This window comes from Muntiacus reevesi, chromosome 12 (assembly GCF_963930625.1).
Source record: "Muntiacus reevesi chromosome 12, mMunRee1.1, whole genome shotgun sequence".
NCBI classification, from domain to species: domain Eukaryota; kingdom Metazoa; phylum Chordata; class Mammalia; order Artiodactyla; family Cervidae; genus Muntiacus; species Muntiacus reevesi.
The window spans coordinates 38,841,165-38,850,867 of record NC_089260.1 but is presented as its reverse complement, the minus strand read 5'-3'; positions in this window follow the sequence as shown (position 1 = coordinate 38,850,867).

The following is a 9,703-nucleotide window of genomic DNA, read 5'->3' as shown; positions in this document are numbered from 1 at the left end:
TCCCCATCTCGATCCCCACTCCCACCTCCCTCCCCTCTGGGTTGTCCAGCCCCGAGCACTTCTCTCATGCATCCAACCTGGACTGGCGATCTGTTTCACACTTGATAATATACATGTTTCAATGCTGTTCTCTCAGATCATCCCACTCTCACCTTCTCCCACAGAGTCCAAAAGTCTGTTCTGCACATCTGTGTCTCTTTTTCTGTCTTGCATATAGGGTTATCGTTACCATCTTTTTAAGTTCCATATATATGCATTAGTATACTGTATTGGTCTTTATCTTTCTGGCTTACTTCACTCTGTATAATGGGCTCCAGTTTCATCCATCTCATTAGAACTGATTCAAATGAATTCTTTTCAATGGCTGAGTAATATTCCATGGTGTATACGTACCACAGCTTCCTTATCCATTCGTTGTTTTGCATTGGTGTTTATCTTTCTGGCTTACTTCAAACATTATTTTAAAATTTCACAAGTAGGAATGTGTATTTTCACTTTATAGATGAAGACTCCAAGATATAGAGACTTTAAGACATAAAGCAACATAGCTAATAAATAGTTCAGCCAGGATTTGTCAAGTCCCCCTACTTGCTGGTACTTATTATTCAAGAGGGAAATTCAACTAACAAATGTGATCCAAATTACTGAAACCCTATGCCCTAAATATGTGCACTTACTTTTTTTTAGTAAAGCTGAGATAATTCATTTTCTAATTCCATCCTTTCCACATTCAATTTCCCCTATCCATGTGTTCTTTGTGATATTTTTAAAGTATAAGGAGAATAAAGCAAGTAATGGGTTGGAAGGGAAAAAATGTAGCCTGATATTTCTTCTTGGTGTGTATGATTCTTTATTCTTTCCTTTCTCTTATCTCATAAGAATAGCCTTCTTGGGAAAATCTCAAAACATATGTCCCCTTCTTTCTTTCATTTTATCATGTTCCTTTTCCCAAAATCCAATGTAATTCAAATACTACCTAACTTTCCCACTTAGCTCTCCAGAAGTTTACAACCCTGAAGACCCAAGAAGTCCCATGGGAGATCATGAAAAAATATTTACATGTAGAAACATATGTGATTTACAAATCATTAATAGATATGAGTTCAGTAGTTAAGAATTTTTACTGAATCATACACCTGGGGAACACAGAGCTTGTAGTTACTGCATAGCTATTTCCCAATAGACTTAATGTAGAATAGAAATTCTTTCTTGCTTTGTCAGATCATATCATCTACACAGACTGCTTGGCAATGAATGATATATGAGCTTGCTAGTTTTAGTGGGAGAAAAAAAATTCCTGGTTCTCATTCAATATCATAGAGGTATGCCATTAAAAGATAATATCTTCTCTCTTCATCTCTGTAATACCACAGAATATAGTTACATTTCAAAAAAAGTTCAAAAAAATTAAGAAAACCCCACTTTCATAACATGTAAAACTAACAATTATTCAAAATACCACACTTTTCAATATTTTATACATAAGAACACTCACCAAGTTAAATCTGTTTGGCAAATTTCTCTTAGGCAGTGAATGTAATTCCTGAAGATTATTAAAGCCATGGCATTGTTAATGTTTTTGATAATGCAAACCTAAATTAAATGAACACATCGGTGAATCAATTATTTTAAATGGCAATATTTTCAATTCTTAAGCAATTAACAATAGTTCTTTTAAAAAGGAATGCCTTTAGGAATGACAATTTTTAACAGCTCCCTTTTTTTCTTTTTCTTTCTTTTGTAAAAGAGATGTGCTTTGATAAGCTCTTTAAACATATTATGCATTATTAAAACTTAAAATTATATGCTTGACAGATAGCATATAGTTTTCTCTAGGGTTTTATTGCAGTCTATGGAACTTATTAGTTGTGATTTCATTGCCAGTGGCAAAACACAGAGTATTCTATAAATTAAAACATTTGGCTATGGCTATGAGAAATTCTCCATGATAAACAGGGCTAGGGGTGGGGGTGGAAAACAAACCTCACTGTTTTTATCCGAAATAGAGAAAAATTCAGCATGTGCAGAATTTGTGCTCCAGGTTTGTTTATCTCAAATACTGAACACTCTAAACAATATGGGAATTGCAGTAATTTTAGAACCAGTGTAGATAAATTTACAAGTTAAATTACAATGTTTACAAAAGAATATATAGTGTAGTATACCTTACTTATGCCAGATGCTGGTAATCCGGACAGTGGGCTATCAATTAAAGTGGACAACAGCTTGGCTGTTATTCATATTGACTCCATTTTACTGGATCTTTTTTTTTAGATTAGTTTTTTAAAATTGCATGGACCAGGTATTTCCTGTCATCATCAACTTTTACTATCTCTTCAGTTTCTGTTCTGCACTTAACTCAATTGTTTTATTGGAATTGACAAATATATATTCCACCATTGACCCATGTAAATCAAACCAGCAATGTTTTCTGAAGTCAATGCATTTTTGCTATAGTAGTATAGGTGGTTGATTTTGTACTGCTTTGTATGACATTAACATAAAATTCAACGGAGGTACACAGCCAGAAGCTTACAGTTCGACTTCCTTTGTGGTTCAGATGGTAAAGAACCTGCAGTGTGGGAGCCCTGGGTTCAATCCCTGGATTGGGAGGATTCCCTGGAGGCATGCATGGCAACCCACTCCAGTATTCTTTCCTGGAGAATCTCCCTGGACAGAGGAGCCTGGTGGCCTACAGTCCATGGAGTCGCGAAGACTCGGACAGGACTGAGTGACTAAGCACACAGCACATATTCCTATGACTTTGAACGTGTATAAATACCATTAAAATAACTCACAGCTTTACATAGGATAAAATGATCAAAATTAGCTCAAGCACAAACAAATTATTACCAGTGCATATGTAACAAGGACATTTTTAAAGGAACTATTGATACTTAATTAGTTAAACTTGTCAAATAATTACAGAATAATCACAGCCCTCATCAGCAACTGTGATAAACTAATGACATTTGACTTAATAGGACATGTATAAATTTACATTTGGTTGAAACATCTGCAAACTGGCAAACAGTTTTAGTGTGTGAGATGAGAAGCATTTCTGTAATCATTGTGACTGTATTGCACTCTTCTCCACAACCCGCAACATTCTTGTTTATCCCGATCCTTTTTCCTGCTCTTTCTCCTCTTTTTGCTTCTTTACCAATTCTCATCTCACTTTTATTACAATGTTAAACATTGTATGTATAATCTATGTTACTCTATCATTAAATTCTGAATCTAGAGCACTTACTTCTTGAGTGTGGTTTTTGTAAACCTAGAAATGTATATACACTTAATTTGTTTAGCAAAATCTGTATTAAACTCACATAATGCATATTTTTGATAAAATCTTTGACAATGGTTTGGCTTCAATTACATTATTTCTCTTTCAGATCGCAGAAAACTCAGTGTTTTGTTAGTTTCCTTACTTACTATACAGTTTGACCTCATGCAGTTCACATCCTCTTTTCAGTCTAAAGCCATAAATTTTCCTTCCTTGCTCTGAATTCACCTGCCACTATTTTAAAATCATAGTGTTTTATATTTGGAAACTATATATACCTACATATCCACTCAACTTATCTTAGCTTTTCTCCAGATATAAGAGGGATGAAAACTAAAACAAAAGAAATTTGAGTAACTCAGTAATTTGGTTTAATTCATACACTGAGCTACATTTGAAATGTGGGAGTAGGAGTGATAAAATTTCTCAATTTGTGCCATTGTTTGCTGTTTATAAAAAGATTGAAAATATGTTTGCCTCACTAGATTGGGAACGAAAACAGAAAATATGCCTATTTTACTGTTTATTTATTTATTTTTTTACCAGTGTATTGCCATGTAATGTTCTTTGCATAAAGATTTTGTACCACACAGCAATTGAACAAAAGGATGATCAATTGTAAAAATGATTTTATTTATTATATCAAAAATATTGTGGTGCTTTTGGGTAAATCAGTAGATTCCTAATAAATCTATCATGGTAAACATCTTGAACTAGATAGATTAAAAATGAGGAACAACGCATGATAGCATGGAGGAAATACAATGTGGAGAGGCAGTAGTTTCAGTTACTCTGAGTTAGTACTCTGATTGGACAGTAGCTTGTTTGTTGTAGATGATATTAAAATTCATTAGTTCTAAGTTCCTCATGTTACAGATTAGACAAATGAACCTCAGAGAGATTTTTTTTTTCTTTCAACTAGTTATCTATGACCTGTTTAACTAGTTTTTAAACTAGTTGTGAGGATCATGCCCAAAAAGATTTCCTACAACACAGTTCAGTGGGCTTTCTAATGTAGCATATTGCTATCAGTCAGAGAGTATAAAAAAAGGAACATAGTAAAGTATTCTTGCCTGGAGAGTCCCATGGACAGAGGAGCCTATAGTCCTTGGGATCGCAAAGAGTGGGGCACAGCTGAGTGACTAAGCACACATGCACAAAACGGAGTAAAAAATGAATTTAAATTGAAGAGCTTAGACTAACACTACCTCAGTCATTTACTAGCAAGTAACTCAGAATTGATGCTGAGTTACTCTTGAGAGTTGGAGAAGACTCTTGAGAGTCCGTTAGACTGCAAGGAGATCAAACCAGTCAACCTGAAGGAAATCAGTCCTTAATATTCATTGAAAGGACTGATGCTGAAGCTGAAGTTCCAAAACTTTGGCCACCTGATGTGAAGAACTGACTCATTGGAAAAGACTCTGATGCTGGGAAAGATTGAAGGCAGGAGGAGAAGGGGACAGCAGAGAATGAGATGGTTGTATGGCATCACCAACTAGATGGACGTGAGTTTGAGCAAGCTCTGGGAGTTGATGATGGACAGGAAACCTGGCGTGCTATTGTCCATGATGTAGCAAAGAGTTGGCCACAACTGAGTAACTGAAGTAAATTAAACTCAGCTTTGCAACTCTTCCCCAGTGGTTCTAGTCGTAAAGAATCTGCCTCACAAGACATGTGAGTTTGATATTTGGGTGATGAAGATTCCCTGGAGTAGGCAATGGAAACCCACTCCAGTATTCTTGCCTGGAAAATTCTATGGACAGAGAAACCTGGTGGGCTACAGTCCATGGGGCTGCAGAGACTCGGACACGACTGAGTGACCAAGTACACACAAACAACTCAGCTTTGGTAAGCTTCAGCTCCCACATGTATAAAGTTAGGATTATTCTATCTAACCAGATACAGTCATCAAATAATATCCTTCTAGCTTCTCAACAGTGGCCCATGGGGCCATAGGTGATCTGACTGCTACCCAATCTTCCAAATTCAAATTATATCCACCTGAATTCAGCTTCATTGACTTTCTTTATATTGCTTGCACACATCCCATTATATTCTGCCCAAGCACCTATAAATTTAAGCTTTTCTCTGCCTGAACCTTGTTTTACTCTGGGTGTAGCTGACTTCATGTTTGGGGTTAATTTCTTAGCTCTACTTTAAATTTTATCTCCTCAGAGGACCCTTCCCATTCTACATGGTGTGTAGCCTTTCTTCTTTCAATAAATATTAAATGAGTCCTGAATGATTGTGTCTCCTGACAACTTCATATATTGAAGCCCTTGCCAGTTAATTGGGTCATGATGGTGGAGCCCTCATGATGGGATTAGTGGCCTTATTAGAGAAGGGAGTTAGCTCTCTCTCTCTCTCTCACTCAGCCATGTGAATCTGAGAAGGTGACTGTATACGAGTCAAGAGGCAGATCCTCATCAGACTCAGGATGTGATACTCAAACTTTTCAGCCTCCATGACTTTTAAATAAATATTTGCTGTATTTTGTTGCAAACCAAGCTAATCCAGTGGCCATGACCCTAGTCCTAGCCAGATACTGTATACCAGATTCTTAGCCTGTTTTTCCACTATACTTAAGGTATTTCTTTATTTATCTATCCTGTAAATCTTTAAGGTTTTAACTTTCAAGAGGTGAGGATTTTGTTGGTCATCTTCATAGAAATGTCCACAGGGTTGTCTCATGCCTGGCATATTACAAATGACCAATATATGAATTGAACCAATAGATGGTTTCACAAATACTTTTTGATCTAAGTATCTGCATCAGTCACTAACAGTTGCTAGGCACACATTTCTAGTCATCAAGTTTGGCAGGAAACACATCTGTAAGAATCTATTCACTCAACAAATACTTTTTAAGCCCCAAACAAGTATCAGGTACTGTCCTATGGTAGATGTCAGGAATACAGTTGTGAATAAACATTAACTCCAGCCACATGGAAGAGATATCAAGGAGAAAATAACTAAGTTTCTCAAGTATACACTGAAAAACTGGTTATGATTGTATTTGATAAGTTTTTTGAACCACAATTACAAATAAAATAATAAAAAGTTATAAGGTTAAATAATTCTATTTGAGATATGTTCTGTGAAAGAGAAGCACAGGGTTCTATGAAAATGCATAATGGGAGGGCTTGATCTGCTACTGGGAAGAGGAAAGGTCAAGGAGAGTGTACTAAAGAGTAACAGTTGCGGTAAGAACTAAAAGATGCATAGCAATGTCTAGCTGAAGAGACATGTGAAAGTTCTAGGCACATGTCCTGACTTAAATAATTGGCTTTTTAAAATTTGCTTGTTTTTTGGAAAACTTATTTATTTTTTATTTTCTTAATTAATTTTATTGGAGTATAGTCACTTTGCGGCTTCCCTGGTACCTCAGACGATAAAGAATCCACCTGTAATGCAGGAGACCTGGGTTGGGAAGGTCCTCTGGAGGAAAGCTTGGCAACCCACTGAAATCTTCTTTCCTGGAGACTCCCCGTGGACAGAGGAGCCTGGCGGGCTGTAGTCCATGGGGCTGCACGAGTCTGGCATGAGAGTGACTAAGCACAGCACTGCACACAGTTGCGTTACGTGTGGTGCTAGATTTCACTGTAGAGTAAAATGGGGCAGCCATAATGTACACATCCTCTCCCTTTTGGACTTCCTACCCATCCAGGTCACCGCAGAGCAGTAAGTAGAGTTAAGCTGTTGAAATGAGGCTAAACAAAGGCCAAAGCAGCAGTAGCAGAGATGGGAAAGTGAACAGCCTGAGACGAGTCTGAGGGGCCCTTAGTCAGGGGTCCTGTGGTGCTCCCAGGGAGGTAACCCTGAGGCTCCTTGCTGCTGCTGCTTCCTTGTTGCCTTGTCTGACTCTCTGTGACCCGTGGGCTGCAGAGGAGCCACCAGACTCCTCTGTTTATGGGGATTTTCCATCAGGAATACTGGAGTGGGTTGCCAGGCCCTCCTCCAGGGCATCTTCCCATCCCAGGGATTAAACCCAGGTCTCGTGCATTGCAGGTGGATTCTTTACCGTCTGAGCCAACAGGGAAGCCCACGAGTCTCCCCGGGACTATGAAAATGCAGGGAATTCTATTTGGGGGGCAGGACACTTTTCTGAAGGAAGACTTATTTATGGTGAATAGGAAGATTTTCATAAGCAGGGATGAACAGTACAAGCAGGATGGTAATGAAGAGATGGGGGAGGAGTGTGAGGCTCTTTGAGCTTGTGCAAAGCCTAGATATGCATCTATTATTAATAATGGACCCCTCTGGAGAGTCTAAAGTGTATGTGGTGGTAGTTACTCAGTCGATTATGACTCTTGGCCACTCCATGAACTGTAGCCAGTCAGGCTCCTCTGTCCATGGACTTCCCCAGGCAAGAATATTGGAGTGGGTTGCTATTTTCTTCTCTAGGCTAATGTGTATACCCTCTTTCATCATAAGTTGGAGCATCCAATCCAAATAGTTTCCCTTCTTCCCCATTTTAATAACATGGTTTTTCCAACACATAAGAGTTTGTTTCTCTTTAATTAAAAAGGAATTCAGTTCAGTTCAGTTGCTCAGTCATGTCTGATTTTTTGTGACCCCATGAAGTGCAGCATGCCAGGCTTCCCTGTCCATCACCAACTCCTGGAGCTTGCTCAAACTCATGTCTATCAAGTCAGTGATGCCATTCAACCATCTCATCCTCTGTTGTTCCCTTTTCCTGCCTTCAATCTTTCCCAGCATCAGTGTCTGTTCAAATGAGCCAGTTATTGGCATCAGGCGGCCAAAGTATTAGAGCTTCAGCTTCAGCATCAGTCCTTCCAATGAATATTCAGGACTGATTTCCTTCAGGATTGACTTGTTTGATCTCCTTGCAGTCCAAGGGATTCTCAAGAGTCTTCTCCAACACCATAGCTCAAAAACATCAATTCTTTTGATTTGACTATAAAAAAGAATTATTGGAGCATAATTTATTTAAAATGTGTTAGATTCTGCTTTACAGCAGAGTGAATCAGTTATACTTATATATACATCCACTCTTTAAAGACTATTTTCCCATATAGATCATTACAGAGAACTAAAAAGAGTTCCCTGTGCTATACAGTAGATCCTCATTAGAATTTACTATCTGTTTTACATATAGTAATCTTTAATTAAAAAAAAATTTTCCTATGAGAAAGACTTCTGTGCATTGGTAATATATTTCCAAATGTCAAGGCATTACCACAAGACTTTCATAAAGACAGTAAAAAACTAAAGAATTTATCTCAAAACCTCCCTGCCAGGCTTTCCTTTTCCTTATTAATAATATCTGTAGAAAAACAGAAACCTTTCCTAAAAAGATTTCCCTAAAAAAAAAAAAAGAAAAAGCTTTGAAGAATGAGTGAGTTGAAATGAAGGAAAGAATAAGATAAGCAATTATTAGTAGGGGGAATCAAAGGAGCAAAAAGAGGACTTGTTTTATAAATTACTGGCAGGTATTTTCTACTTATATTTGAATGAAAATTGCAATGGAAGACATGATGGACATGAAATCATCAATGAGTATGAGTATTAGTATTCTAGAGCTGCTGTAACAAAGTACCACAACTTGGGTGGCTTAAACAACAGAAATTTATTGTCTCATAGTTTTGGAGACTAGAAATCCAAAATCAAGGTATTGGCAGGGTTGACTTCTTTTAAGGGCTGTGAGGGAAAGATATATTCCAGGCTTTTATCCTTCACTTGTACATGTCTATCTTTTTCCTGTGTCTCTTTTTATCAATCTTCCTTCTGTCTATACATGAGTGCATGCAAAATCACTTCGGTAGTGGTCGACTCTGTGACCCCATGAACTGTAGCCCACCAGGCTCCTCTCTCCATGGGATTCTCCAGGCAAGAATACTAGAGTGAGTTGTCCTTCCCTTATCCAGGGGATCTTCTGATTCCAGTAATCAAACCCTCATCTCTTACATCTCCTGTATTGGCAGGCAGGTTCTTTACAACTAGCGCCACCTGGGAAGCCCTCTTGTCTGTACATCTGTGTCCAAATTTTCCATTCTTAAAGGGACTTCAGTCCTTTAATGATCCTTGATCATTTCTGTAAAGATACTAGCTCCAAATAAGATTACACCCTGAGGTGCTGGGGGTTAGTCTTTAAACATACACATTTAGTGAAGTGTTAGTCACTTTTTCATGTCCAACTCTTTGCAACCTCACGGACTGTAGCCCACCTGGCTCCTCTGTCCAGAGTGGGTAGCACTTCCCTTCTCCAGAGGATCTTCCCAAACCAAGGACAGAACCCAAGTCTCCACGTTGCAGGTGGATTCTTTGTCATCTGGACCACTGACTGAGGGTTAGTTAGTCCTTAATCACACAAATTTAAGGGGAACACAATTCAACCCATAATAGTGTGTCAAAATGCTTTAGTAAACTGCAAAGTATTGAAAATAAGCATTCACA